The 15,225-nt window shown below is 38.2% G+C and overlaps 1 protein-coding gene across 4 annotated transcripts in view; it reads right to left on the minus strand.

Annotated features, from left to right (window-relative positions):
- LOC139937620 (neuromedin-U receptor 2-like) overlaps positions 1–15,225 on the minus strand; it is a 100,916-nt gene that overhangs the window by 57,362 nt on the left and 28,329 nt on the right. Inside the window, exon 2 of one of the 4 annotated variants that reach the window (XM_071932851.1) lies at positions 1,384–1,492. The exons of the other annotated variants lie outside the window; for them this stretch is intronic. The gene's annotated coding sequence lies outside the window, so the exon portion shown is untranslated. The remainder of the gene's footprint in view (positions 1–1,383; positions 1,493–15,225) is intronic. 4 annotated transcript variants of the gene reach the window in all.

Consider the following 15,225-nt stretch of genomic DNA (forward strand, 5'->3'; position numbering starts at 1 on the left):
CAATTACCAAAGGTGTCCATTAATTGTCTTTAAAGGAACACGTTGCCTTGGATCGGTCGAGTTGGTATTTAGAAAAGCGTTTTGTAAATGTTTTGTATAAAATGCATATTGTTGGAAAGATGTTTTAAAAGTAGAATACAATGATCCACACAAACGTGCCTCGAAATTGCACGGTTTTCCTTTTACCTCGTCGACTGACACGGTCGGCCATTTATGGGAGTCAAATTTTTGACTCCCATAAATGGCCGACCGTGTTAGTTCGCACAGTAAAAGGAAAAACACGCAATTTCGAGGCCCATTTGTGTGGATCATTGTATTCTACTTTTAAAACATCTTTCCAACAATATGCATTTTATACAAAACGTTTACAAAGCTTTTTATAGACCAACTCACCCGATCCAAGGCAACGTGTTCTTTTAAGTCACGTCCTGATTCCTGACCACTGCACGTCGGAGAAAAATCCAGAAAAGGTGTCCCAACCTCCGAAATGCCGTTTGAGCCAGGGATTGACATCCTATACTGTTTGAAAGTCAATGGCTGGCCTTCAGTCACACCATGCAGTGTGTTATTAGCGGTTTTAGAAAACTTTCTTTTGCAACAATATTGCACCATCGTGTCTAGCTTTTCTTCTTTATAAACTATGCCACTCGATTCCACAGCTGTGGTATCCAGCCTGCTGATACACTGTTTCACCCAAAATTGTTCTTAACAGTAGCGTTGAGTTAGTTAATTGTAGTACTTAAAGAACAACTGGATATTGCGTTGCCTGTTTTATTGTTCTTTATTTTAGAAGGAAAGTTTTCTCAATGGGAGAAATCTTCACAACGAAACACTATCGTCAGCTTGTTACAATCAATACGACTTGTGGACATAGAAACACATTGATGATGTGATATACGAAACCGAACACTAAAGTGTTTTACACCGATCGGTACATAGTTTCTACCCTGCCTGGTCAATAATCCACGTTAATTACAAACCACGCTTACACATGGACACTTTGACGGATAAGTACTTGGTGCAAGCTTGTGTATGAGTAACAGAAACTTTACTAAATGGTGACGATATTGATTTATCTTTTTCTTGTATAAAGTCTTCCTTTATTCTGAAGAAAAGGTTGGTGTCCAAATCTATACGGGAGGTTGGAACGGGCTTGTCCATCAAATACAAACTACCAATCATCCCACCTGGTTGCCTTAGGAACCTAACCACTTGAGACAGATTGTACCATAGCCGGAAACCCCTCGCTGGTTGAGGGCACAACCTACTAGGTTTGATGCAAATACTTGTAGACAGTTCTTTTGAAAAAGGGGATCATGAGTATTAAAGGGACTGAATATATTGGGGAACTACTCAATAATAAATGTTAGCAACAGAACTTACTTGGTAACGAGCAATGGAGAGCTGTTGATAGTAAACAACTTTGTGAGAAACGGTTCCCTCTGAAGTTACGTAGTTTTTGAAAAAGAAGTAACTTCTCACTTAAAGGCACCTGGAAATAGAATTGTTTTCTTTCAAACATAAGAGTATATGCTTACGAACAATAAAACAATTTTTTTTAGAATTGTTTGTCACGATTTATATGTTTAAAAAATATATAAAGTTGTTTGGGGGCTGACTCCGCCCACCCCTTTTGTGACGTCAATCGAGGCAGACTTTGCCTGCAATGCGTATAGTAAACACACGTGCAAAGTACATGTACGTCCAAGTCGTGAGTTGGTACATTTCAAAAAGTGTTTTTCTGCATTCAGCAGCAATACACCTGGTCGGCATTGCCGGAAAAAAAATCTTTTTTTGAAACGTACAAACTCACGACTTGGTCCGTACATGTACTTTGCAATTGTGTTTACTCTACGCATTACAGGCAAAGTCTGCCTCGATTGACGTCACGAACAGCGCCCTCTCGGGTCGGGGTCTACTCTTAAATTTGTAAATAACATAAGAACTGATTTTTTAAAACCTTAGTTAACTGTTTATTCACATTCCACTCATCAAAACACATATATTAGTGACAAAAGCTTTATTTTGAAAAAATACCACTTCCAGGTGACTTTAATATTCATATACGTCATGCCTGAAGCCTTCTATAATAGGCATCTGGAAGCAACCAGATTTATGCAACAAGGGTGTTTTTCTCTTTCACTCTTCTCTTGCAACTTCGACGAGTAATTGAGCCCAACATTTTCACAGGTTTGTTATGTTATGCATATGTTTGGTTACACCAAGTGAGAAGACTGGTCTTTGACACAAAGGTGTCCAGTGGTCGATTTCACCAAATTGTTCCTAACTTAGGATTAATCTTAGGACTTGGGACGAGTTAAATTCCGTGTGCAAAGGCGATAGGATGCATTGAACCCATCCTAAGTTATAGGGACGGGTAACTCGTCCTAACTCGATATTATGATTAATCCAAGCGTTTCGTGAAATCGGCTGCAGGTCTTTGACAATTACCAAAGGTGTCCTGTGCCTTTAAGTTGCACTGCGTCAGAGCCTAAACGGACGCACCTGTTTCGACAGAAGTCAACGTCCACAAGGACGTTCCACTGTGAAACTGAATGATCAACTATTTATACAATCTCTGACGGGGGCTAATCAGCTTCAGCCAGGGAAAACATTGGAGACGGGCTGAAGTTTATTTAAGAAATGAAGTAACAACACCATTTACGGAGGGCACTTCGATACGTATGACAAGTCATCATGATGTAGCGGTTCGATCAATCTTCGAGTCGCGTTTCTTCAGGACGAGGTGCCCTTCGTTGTTACGTCTTCTAGTGTTTATTCTAGAAAAGAGAAGGTCTTAGTCGGATGAAATAGAGATCAAACAACACAACGCTCGGATGTGGATGTAATATTGATACACTGCTGTCGTTACGCCTTTTACAGCGATACTGTTGATTGATGGACGAGGGTTTAAACGGTCCGTTTCGCCGAACATGAAAATAAATATGAGACGTGAATTATTTACGGGGGGGGGGGGGGGTGGTGTACCGAATAGTCTGGGTTGGATGAAGAACACGTTTATCCAAAATGGGGCCATTGACACTTGTTACACTACCTTTACTGACAGTTATTTCATTTTTTTTTAAAGTGGTATTCATGACTAAACAAAGCAATAGAAACGTACATCAGGCCAGTACTATTTGTTTTAGAAATCAGGAACACTGGGGCAAAAGCCATCTTTTTGATGATAGGAAGAGCACAGCGTTCTTATACGTAAGTTACACATTACACGGGACCAATGGCTTTACGTCCCATCCGAAGTACAAAGCATTGTAAGGTGTCTCGGCTGAGATTCGAACCCACACTCTGCTGATCAGACACACCAAACTGCAGTCCGGTGCTCTTAACCTCTCGAAAATGACACGCCACACAGAAGGTCCATTATTAGGCTGCCTAGGCTGCCTTCGGCGAGTCAAGTTATCAACTTTCCTCGTCAAACTGACGGGATGCGTTCTTATGAAAGGAAAAAAAACACAAGCATTTGCCAAAGCTAAGATGCCACTCACCATCAATTTAAAACTCTTCAAGGCTATTATTGTATAGTAAGAACGTGTCCTAGTTTATGCCATCACTCCAAACATAAATCCATTGCAAGACTCGTCTAGGGCGTGTTGCTCTAAAGAAACATCACAAAGCAATATCTCACGGCAGGTAAGGGGTGGAATTTCATTGCCCTGCTTCAAGGATGGTATCTTATTATTAGTCTTAGTTCAGCAAATGGTTTGGATAATCGATTGTATTCATGTTTAGGGAGATTTGTCGCTTTACCTATTATTGTGCAGATTGTGTGCTAGATAGACCTAATAACTAGGCTCTTGGGTGACATTTTAATCGTGTTGGAATTGTGGGTCTGAAACCAGAGGTGATATACAAAATCGGTTTGAATTATTTAACTTATTTTTCGCGAGTCCACGTAATCTCAAAATGCATCATTGTAACATGTCGGGTTCAATGAGTCCTAACGTCTATGGTTACGGAGCTTGACTCGTTCTAAGTCCTAAGATTTCCTAAGTTTAGGAAGAGTCCGGTGAAATCAATGGCTGATTTCTGGTCATTTCCGACCCGGTGTGTTTCAGTATATGTACCTCTGTCTCGACAGTGCCAGTCATTCAGGGTTTCGTGATTTATTAACAAATAAATTCAAACACGCAGACAGAAAGTCACACATAATATACTGCAAAGTACAATAACTCATAGCAATTTTGCCGCTGCCATATAATATCATTACCAGCAGTAAAATGAACCAAGCTTCCATCCGAAGGCCAGGTTTACGAAATACACACAGAGCCATCATAGTCTGATGTGCGTGTCGATCACAACAATGAAGGAATTCATAGCAGACTATGTGCGCATCCTTCGCTCATTAAAGATCGGTTACTGGAGCAGATAATTGGAAGATTCCACTCAGCTTGGAATGCATCCATCAATCGAAAACCTTCAGCCCTAAACATTCCAAGTTTAAAGGCACGGGGCACTATTGGTAATTACTCAAAATAGTTGTTAGAATGAAAACTTCCTTTGGTAACATACAACGGAGAGCATGTATGGTTAAGATAGCATGTGAGTTTTCTATCCACGAAAAGGGAGGAAAAGAGAAAACTGGACTAGAAAAAAGAGGGAAAAGATTCTATTCCTATCATTTTGTACACAGAAAGTGAAGAAAAAAAGAGGAAAGTCAAAGCCAAAAAAGAGGAAATCAGCTGAAAGAGGAAGTATCGCATGCCTGTTTAAATAAAACATTGTCCTCTGAATGCATCCGTGAATCGAAAACCTTCAGGGCGGCTTTAAACGTACCAAATTTAAAGGCACTTCCGTCGATTTCACCACACTCTTCCGAATCTTAGAACTTAGGAAAAGATAAGTTCCGTATCCGTAGACGTAGGACGCATTGAACCCATCTTAAAGGAACACGTTGCCTTGGATCGGACGAGTTGGTCTATTTAAAGCGTTTGAAACCGTTTGTTATGAAATGCATATGGTTTGAAAGATGTTTTAAAAAATTGAAACTGCGTGGTTTTCTTTTTACCTCGTCGACTAACAGGGTCGGCCATTTATGGGAATCAACATTTTGACTCCCATAAATGGCCGACCGTGATAGTTCGCGACGTAAAAGGAAAACCGTGCAATTTTGAGTGATACTTGTGTGGATCATCATATTCTACTTTTAAAACATCTTTCTAACCATATGCATTTCATAACAAACGGTTTCAAACGCTTTAAATAGACCAACTCGACCGATCCAACTCGTTCTTACTTAAAATAGGATTAATCCTAGCGTTTCATGAATAGATGGATACATTAACATTTAGCCGTTCGCATAAAAATTACCTTTGGTAACGAGCAATGGAGAGCTTTAGTAAAAAAGATAGTTTAACATATTGTGGGACACGGCTCTTTCTGAAGTAATGTCATGCATTTGAGAAAGAGGCAATTTCTCACTCAAATATTAAAAGACTTCAGACCTGAAACCCTTTTTAGGCAGCTGAAAGCAAACAAAATTTGTGCAACAATGGTGTTTTTCTTCATAATTCTCATGCAACATCGATGACCAACTGAGTCAAAATTTCCACAGGTTTGTTATTTTATGCATATGTTGGGATATAACACGTAAGACTAGTGGTCTTTGACAGTATCCAAAGGTGCCCAGTGCCTTTAAAGGAGCAGTCTTATTAAGCTCAACGAATAAATCTTTCGTTAACTTCGTCGGTTACAGGCAGAAATAAATCAAGGTCAGACAGATGAGTTAATGTGCAGATTAATATATCACTTATTCGTACCTAACTTTAAAGGAGCAATGCAGTTCTTAAAATGATGTGGAAGAATTACTGAGTTAAAGACACTAGACACTATTGTTCGCAGTTGGTGTATCTCAACATATGCATAAAATAACAAACATGTGAAAACTTGAGCTCAATCGGTCATCGAACTTGCGAGATAATAATGAAAGAATAAAACACCCTTGTCACACGAAGTTGTGTGCTTTCTGATGCTTGATTTCGAGACCACAAATTCTAAATCTGAGGTCTCGAAATCAAATTCGTGGAAAATTCTAAATCTGAGGTCTCGAAATCAAATTCGTGGAAAATCTAAATCTGAGGTCTCGAAATCAAATTCGTGGAAAATTACTTCTTTCTCAAAAATTAATTACTTCAGAGGGAGCTGTTTCTCACACTGTTTTACACTATCAACCTCTCCCCATTACTCATAATCAAGAAAGGTTTTATGATGAAAGTTATTTTGAGTAATTACCAATAGTATTCAATGCCTTTAAGGGAAGAATAAAACGGCTGAGAACGTTAAGTTATAGATGAAGTTTACCATGGAAAAACTTCCAGCTATTATTTTATTACTTTAAAGGGGCAGCACAGTCCTTTTAATGCGTAATCTTTCGTTGACTTGTACTTGTAGCTGTACACTGAACATTGGAAGTTTAGTTTATTGAATAGATGGCACAGACTCTAAACACATTACAAATAAATAAGGTAACGAACCAATATGAATCTTCTTTATACATTAAGTATATATAAAATAAAAAATAAAAATGATATTAGCCCTATCTATACCAAAATAATAAGCGGTCAGAAAATACTTCAGTATATATATATCACATACATGATGTTTTCCAATTGGCTTGAATAATATACTCTCTAAAAAGTTCCTGGTAAGAATTGCCGTTGATTTCGGGTCATATGGGCCACACCCTATTATTGGTTCTGTAAGGCAAAGGAATCTGGGTCAAGCTTACCAAAAACTTTGTAAAACTGACACAGAATCAGAGTCAAACTACAAGTTTGCAGCTAATTTCTAGGTCATCCTGACCCACAATGGATCAAGTGTTTAGACTTTAAGTGTATAGACTTTAAGTGTATAGACTGTTGTTATAACGTTTGTCCTAAATATTATAAGTAGCACGAGCAAGAACAATACATCATTCGTTTTCAAAACGATTGGTGTGAGCTAATACTGAACAAACAGAAAGCAAGAAATTTGCATAAACTTTGTGAATTTTCAATTCGTTCATAACAAATTTTGGAGAGGTCAGGTCATGCAGCAAATTCTAACTTGTTACAAATCAACATTGCAGTCATCGTTTGGTTTTTGTCAAATGAATGCTTCTTGAGTGGTTATCAAGAAATGTACAATAAAGGTCACATTTTGAAAGAATATTATTGAGAACAAACAAAAAACTACCGCACAACCGCAACTCTTGGCATTCAACAGACACCACACAATAATGTATCAGGGTCGTGTGTTCGAATCCCGGTCTGTACTGACAAGATACCCTTGAGGGAAGACATATAAATTGCTCCCCTTAACCCAGGTGGTTTAAAGACAGTTGACACTATTGGTAATTGACAAAGACTAGTCTTCACAGTTGGGGCATCTCAACATATGCATAAAATAACAAACCTGTGAAAATTTGAGCTCAATCGGTCGTCGAAGTTGCGAGATAATAATGAAAGAAAAAACACCCTTGTCTAAACATGAGGTGTCGAAATCAAATTTGTGGAAAATTACTTCTTTCTCGAAAACTACGTCACTTCAGAGGGAGCTGTTTCTCGCAATGTCTTATACCATCAACCTCTCCCCATTACTCGTAATCAAAAAAGGTTTTATGATGATAATTATCTTGAGTAACTACCAATAGTGTCCACTGCCTTTAATAATGGGAACATGGTAGGGCTGAGATTTGCGCTGGATTTAATCCATCAACGCTCATAAAATGCAGTTTGAGGTCTGGTTGATGCTCCCCAAGTTGGTCTGAGGAATTTTTAAAAGATTCCTGTGCCGGGTTGTTGATGTTTTACAACGCCTATAGATCTGGGACAAGTATGTTCAACCCATTGTAACTTTTGTGAAGCAGCAAGCTTGAACTTTCTCAAATGCCTGTTCCCAACCCAAAGGCAGTGCCTAAATACCGACCATTATCAGACAGAGATTCCACCGAGAGGTGCCAGCCTCCTTCAGGGCGCGACGTGTCACTTCGAATACACGTCATTAACGAATCAGATATCAACAGGGTGTTATGCCATTGTGACTTGCCAACAATGCGAGGTCAAAATAACACAAATACAAGGGCATTAATTAGTATACCTATGGGTAATGAGACGTCGAGGTACACGGCATGTCCTTCGTTTATTCATCATCAGCGATTCTTTCTTCGAGTCACAGAAGGGAGTTGGTGCTGTTTGGTCGATGTGTATATATTTTAAGACGAGAAAGTGAAGGAGGGACATGGGGGAAAAACAAGAAGAATACGGCCAGCAAACAAGGACAGTAGCATGTCAACAAAAACAAAGTAGATTTTCGAGAAGTTGTTATGACACTTGAAGGGAATTTGGAAAGAGGAAACAATAAATAATGTTACTAACAGAAATTCAACTGCTGTTGTTGTTTGCAACCAACACAATTGGGAAGAAGAGAGAAGAAATACGTTGTTTTGTAAATAAAAAATATCTGGCTATTAATGTAGACTTATGTGAATCAAACGACAATCTCACATTTGCTGTGTTTATACCTTATTTACTCGCATTGTGTTCTATATTATGAAACAAAAAAGGTCACCCTGCAAATAAATTTACCCGTTTTGAGGAGTTTGGAATACTTAAAGGGACACATTGCCTTGGTGAGATACGGTTTAGGAAGAAATTGTTTTAAAGTAGTATAGGATAATCCACACAAACATACTTCGACATTGCCCGGTTGTTCTGTTACGTCGCAAACTAACACGGTCGATCATTTTATGGAGTCAGAATTTTGACTTCGCAACGTAACAGGACAACCGTGCAGTGTCAAAGTATGTTTGTGTGGGTTATTGTATTATACTTTTAAATTACCTATCTAACCATTTGCATATCATAACAAACGGTTTCAAATGTTTTTTAAAGACCAACTTGACCGATCCAAGACAATGTGTTACTTTAATTTAGAATAGTGAAATTGTCTACGTGATAAAAGGTGTCCATTGCAATTATAAAAAAAATTCTAAAAAAAAATGTGTTTGTACTGTCGTCGTCAGACGCTCAGTATGAATTATTTTATGGCAACTTCCTTTAAAATGTCGCTGTACTTTATTTGTAAAAAAATTCTTTCACAAAAAATTCTGTTTGCCCATTGAAGCAGAATGCGACTAGGCCTTTCATGACTGCCGGTTTATGACTTGCCTAAACGTAATGTCAAACTCACTTTGCCTAATGCGACGTTCACGGATAATTGCACAGGAAATTTTGAGCGACTCCAAACGAAAATGTACTACAGTGGCAGTCATCAGGTAAATCGCATTGTTGTGAACAACTTTCATTTTGTTGTTGATTATTTACTTATTTTTTTATCCCGAGGGCTACATAATATTGACCCCGTAAACTTTCAGTCACGGTGTAAGATATTACCAAGTTGGTTAAAGGCAGTGGACACTATTGGTAATTACTCGAAATAATTGTTAGCGTAAAACCTTATTCGGTAATGAGTAATGGGGAGAGGTTGGTGGTATAAAACATTGTGAGAAACGGCTCCCTCTGAAGTGACATAGTTTTCGAGAAAGAAGTATTTTTCAACGATTTTAATTTCGAGACCTCAAGTTTAGAATTTGAGGTCTCGAAATCAACCATCTAAAAGCACACAACTTCGTGTGACAAGGTTGTTTTTTCTTTCATTATTATCTCGCAACTTCGATGACCGATTGAGCTCAAATTTTCACAGGTTTGTTATTTTATGCATATGTTGAGATACACCAAGTGAGAAGACTGGTCTTTGACAATTACCAATAGTGTCCAGTGTCTTTAAATTGTGTTGTAAATGGCTCGGGGTTCGGCTTCTAAATAAATTCATTCCTGCTGGAGAAAAGAAAATGTTCAACTTAAACGCATTATTGTGAACAACTTTTACTTAGTCGTTTATTATTTATTTTGTTATCTCGAGGGCTACATAAGCCATTGTCCCTGATAACATTTCAGTCATGATGTAAGATTTTACTGATTTGGCTAAATTGTGTTGTAAATAGCTCGGGGTTCGGCCTCTGTAGAATTTCGTTTCTGCTCGAGAAACTGAGAAGAGTGACAAACAATTTCTAAACACGAAATGAAAAGAAAGTACAGCCATAATGGGGAAACATGGACGTGTTTTGGCAACACCGCCCCGAAACATTTTTTAGAAGTACCTGTTCTTACTTCATAAATGGGCCACATTTGGTCGGACATATTGGTTCTTCGGACACAATTTGTCGGAGATAATGGTTTGTCGAACAAACTCGTTTGTCGAACATAATGTTAGTACAACAATCTGTGTAAGACATGATCGTTATTTGGACATAATGGTTTGTCAGACATAATTTGGCGGATTTTTTGTTTGTCGGACATAACGGCTTGTCGGACATCATGGGACCATCATGTACGTTCGACATATTGGGTGTACAATATGATCTTTACTCGGACACATTGAGTCCGACGTGTTGGTTTGTCAGACAATAATGGTCGGATAATTTTGTTGTCAGACGTAACGGTTTGTCCTGATATAATGGGTCGAGCAAAATGTTTGTACGACACATTTGGTATGACATGATCGTTATTCGGACACAGTGGGTCAGATATAAGGGTTTTTCAGACATCAGAGGTGGGATAAACATGACATGAGTTAATTAGACAAAATGGTTTGTAGGCGAACATGATGGTTCCTAAAACAATGGGTCGGACAATGGTTTGTCAGATAGGTCGGAATTAATGGTTTGTCAGACATAACGGGTCAAACACAATGGTTGATAGGACACAATTTGGGTAAGGACAAAATGGTAAGGAACAGTGGGTGATGGACCTGATGCAATGTGAACATAATGGGTTCGATAAGATAGTTTGTCGGACACAATGGGCCGAACACAATAGATTGTCGGACATAGGATTGGACTCGAAAAATAACAACGGGATTATAACAATAGCCGGGGCGGGTTTGGTTTGTCTTTGAAAAAAAAAAAATAGTTATACTCAGTCTTATTATTACGGTGCAGAATACGCGTGGACAAATCAGTATTTCTTACTCATGAAAAAAAAAACCGATAGACATAGCCATACAGAGCGTGACCATCCCGCAGGCAAAAGTGTTCACAACATCAACGAAGGTAAACACAAAAGCTTAACATCCAAAGATTGCAGTGGACGATTTTTCATCAACTGTTGATACATGAAAAATAAACCACACACAACGTGTCCTTCAATGCTTGGTAAAAAGTAGTAACATGTTCACCGATTACAAGGACCGACCAACCGGGTACATGTACGATGAAAGCTTAGAAGACTTTTCAGGCTTGTTCATCACAATTTTTCTGATATTTTCAGTGGGAGAGTTTGTTTCTCGAAAATCAGGCATAAAGACACTGAACACCTTTGGTAATAGTCAAATACCAATTATCTCACTTGGTGTATCTCAACATATGCACAAAATAACAAACCTGTGAAAATTTGAACTCAATTGGTCGTCGAAGTTGCGAGACACTAATAGAAGAAAAAACACCATTGTCACATGAAGTTGTGTGCTTTCAGATGCTTGATTTCGAGACCTCAAAATCTAATTCTGAGGTCACGAAATCAAATTTGTGGAAATTTACTTTTTTTCTCTCGAAGACTACGTTACTTCAGAGGGAGCCGTTTCTCACATTGTTTCATACAATCAACAGCTCTCCACTGGTTGTTACCAAGTTTTTTTTGAGGAATTACCAAAAGTGTCCATCGCTTTTAAGTAGGAAGAATATCGTGCATGTAAGGTCACTGCTACTTTGACAACAAACAAGACGGAAGTGTTCTAATGCATTTGGGGGATTTGACACATCCAGCAAGGTCCACTTAACCATTCAGTAATAAGGTATTACAAATGTGTCATTAGCAGCACTTTAACATTCCCAACACATTCTTGTAATGTAGTTATGTCACCAATCGTGATGATAATCAGAGAGAACCAAACGGACTTAAAGAGTTTGTCAGGTCCCAGATGAATGACCCGTGAAGTCGTAATTTTCCCCGAATGTAATTACTGGGACTCAAGATGTACGGGTAATTAACCCTTCCCTCCCTGCTAATGGGGTACTAAAAACACTGACAAAAATACTGAACATTTTCAATCAGCTTTGACGTTATTCTCAGGTCCATTACAATAATTTCTCATGATAAGTTCGTATGAGGTCCACGTAAAATAAGTTCAGGGTCCCTTTTTAAAACAATCTGTCAAAATGGTTTTACAATTCGCTGTTTGGGAGTTACAAACAGCTATTATGAATTCACAATCCATTTGATGGATTCAAAACCATTTATTTCGAATTTACAATCAGTGTTATAAAGACACTGGACACTATTGGTAATTGTCAAAAAGCAGTCTTCTCACTTGCTGCAACTCAACATAGCCCCCTATGCATAAAATAACAAACCTGTGAAAACTTGAGCTGAATCGGTCATCAAAGTTGGGAGATAATAATGAAAGAAAAAACACTCTTGTCACACGGAGTTGTGCGCTTTCAGATTTCGAGACCTCAAATTCTAAATCTGAGGTCTCGAAATCAACATATGCATAAAATAACAAACCTGTGAAAATTTGAGCTCAATTGGTCGTCGAAGTTGCGAGATAATAATGAAAGAAAAAAAACCCTTGATTCTGAGACGCTTGATTCCGAGACCTCAAGTTTAGACTTTAAAAAGTCTAAACTTGAGGGCTCGGAATCAAATTCGTGGAAAATTACTTCTTTCTCGAAAACTACATCACTTCAGAGGGAGCCATTTCGCACAGTGTTTTATACTATCAACCTCTCCCCATTACTCGTTTTAAGTGAGGTTTTATGCTAATAATTATTTCGAGTTATTACCAATAGTGTCCACTGCCTTTAAAGCCATTGGACCCTATCGGTAAACAGTATTGTCCAAGCCCCATATCACAACTTCTATATCAAATAACAAACCTGTGAAAATTTGGGCTTAATCGGTCATCGGAGTCGGGAGAAAATAACGGGAAAACCCACCATTGTATCCGCGCGTTTCGCCGTGTCATGACATGTGTTTAAAATAAATCCGTAATTCTCGGTAACGAGAATTGATATTGTTTTACTGTTTTCTCAAAAAGTAAAGCATTTCATGGAATAATATTTCAAGAGAAGTTTTTCACCACTACCTTCTGTTAACCCTGTAAGTTATTTGCAAATCTGTGATTTTTTTTTTTCTGTACCGAAAGGGTCCAATGGCTTTAACGCGACAATAAATGGTGATTCTTAATAATGCACTAAAATGGGATCACGGTATACTTTGACGTTGCTCGGTTAGGGTATATTGATTTGAACTGAACAAGGAGTGAATAAAATGGCTGCACCAACCCAATGTTTACATAAATAAAAACCACATGCCGTGAACGAGTTCTCATATTCATTTATGGTCTCTTATAACAATTAAAAACTAAACCAAATTCAATACTAAGGAACTACATAAGAACGTACAACACAGCCTGCAAATGACAAGCATTAATATTTAATTGTCATGTGTTTTCGGCTGCTCGCATCGCCTCTTATTCTCCGAAATCCGCAAGGCGTACTCGACATGAAGAGCTCTCAATGGAGTTTAAGAGCATAATGAGAGAGAAATGGCAAGCAATATAGAATACCGCCTGGAAATGTACCAGTCATGTGAACATGTGGCGGTTCAGTTCCCCGTGGTACCAAACAGCGAAAACAAGAATAGAGCATTTTCAGAAAACATGGATGAGGTGTCAATCTGCATAGCTCTATGGGATAAACCAGGTTTCAGGTGTAATTGGCTCGCTTCAGAAAACAGCGGCTAATATTAATAACTGAAAAGGTGATAATACAGGGTAGGTCATAGATTTATTTATTACAAACCTAATAAAGCCTACTTGATGAGAGGCACAGCAGCTGTTGATATTACACACTTTTTTGAGGAAAGGAGTTCCCTTCAAGTCTGGTCTTGATAATTTGCCACTCAAAAACCAATCTGAGAAACATTTCACGCATGGATTGCTTCTCAGATTTATGTGGGTTTGTGGAATGCTGCTGCCATGATGGTGCTGGCAGATGGATTCAAAATTCTTTTAAAAATATCAAAACAGTTTGTTTCCATTTTTTCCCCAGAAACATTGTCTTCAACTTGTACTTTCGCAAGTTACTTATATTGTATTATGTTCAATGTTTTGTAATTCTGCCTATAAATAATTATTACTCTGACATAAACCAATCCATAATCCTACTTTTCAAGTTACCATTAAATTAAATTTATACTAAATTCTACTGACTGCCATTAAGTTTACAAAGCGCATAGACAAATTCATGATATGTGACAGTTGCTAGAACAAATTTATGAAACAATTTTTTTAGCCATAGTTTATGCACCCTATGGTACTTCGAAATGTCATGTTAGGCTCCAGAATTACTGCAGTGCACTCTATACGAAATCCCAAGTCATAACTTTTGATCCTGATTTAAGAGGGCCAGCAAATTTAGAGTCAGACTGGCCCAGAAAGTTTAAATAGAGTAGGATTTTAACTCGAATTCCGCGTCAGTTTGACCCGAATTCTGCAGGTCAGTTGGATAAATACATAGTCAGTCTGACCCTGAAATGAGTAAGGCCCTGGAGCCCAGATTTGGGTCAATTCTGACCGACAAGGTTTTAGAGTAAACGGTAAAAATATTTGCTACATACACCCTGTTTTTTCTCCTATGCCTCATCGAGTGGATACTATTTGTAGTCCCAGAGAAAACAAAATTATTCTGCTTTTTCACTAAGAAACGTGACATCCCTTTAATGATTTAATTTTGGGTAGCCTAAATGGAACGCGCTCGCCAAAAAACCCAAAACCTCTTCGATTGTCAAGTCAGCATATCCAAAGGGAAAATCAGAAATCGGTTCACGACTTGTATCTATACCTGTCAGCGAAAAGGTTGCCTTAGGTAACTCAAGCCATTCAGGAACACACTCTCACCAGTTTTGTTTACGAACATCGAAACGTATAACAATTCAGTTTGTCCTTTCGTGAAGTGTGCGTTTGCGACCTTGCATTTGCCAATTTCGTGAACAAAAAAAACCGTCTGAAATGTAATTTTGTCCACTTAATTTAGCAACCCTTCGCATATTGCTTGGTGTCCTCTTCATCACTGACGTACTTGATACTCGTAATTGTATTAATCACAAGGGATGAGACAGCTGCGAGGGCTCAATAAAACGCTTACTATATAGTCGAATATTTTATAAC

This window comes from Asterias amurensis, chromosome 5 (assembly GCF_032118995.1).
Source record: "Asterias amurensis chromosome 5, ASM3211899v1".
Classification (NCBI taxonomy): domain Eukaryota; kingdom Metazoa; phylum Echinodermata; class Asteroidea; order Forcipulatida; family Asteriidae; genus Asterias; species Asterias amurensis.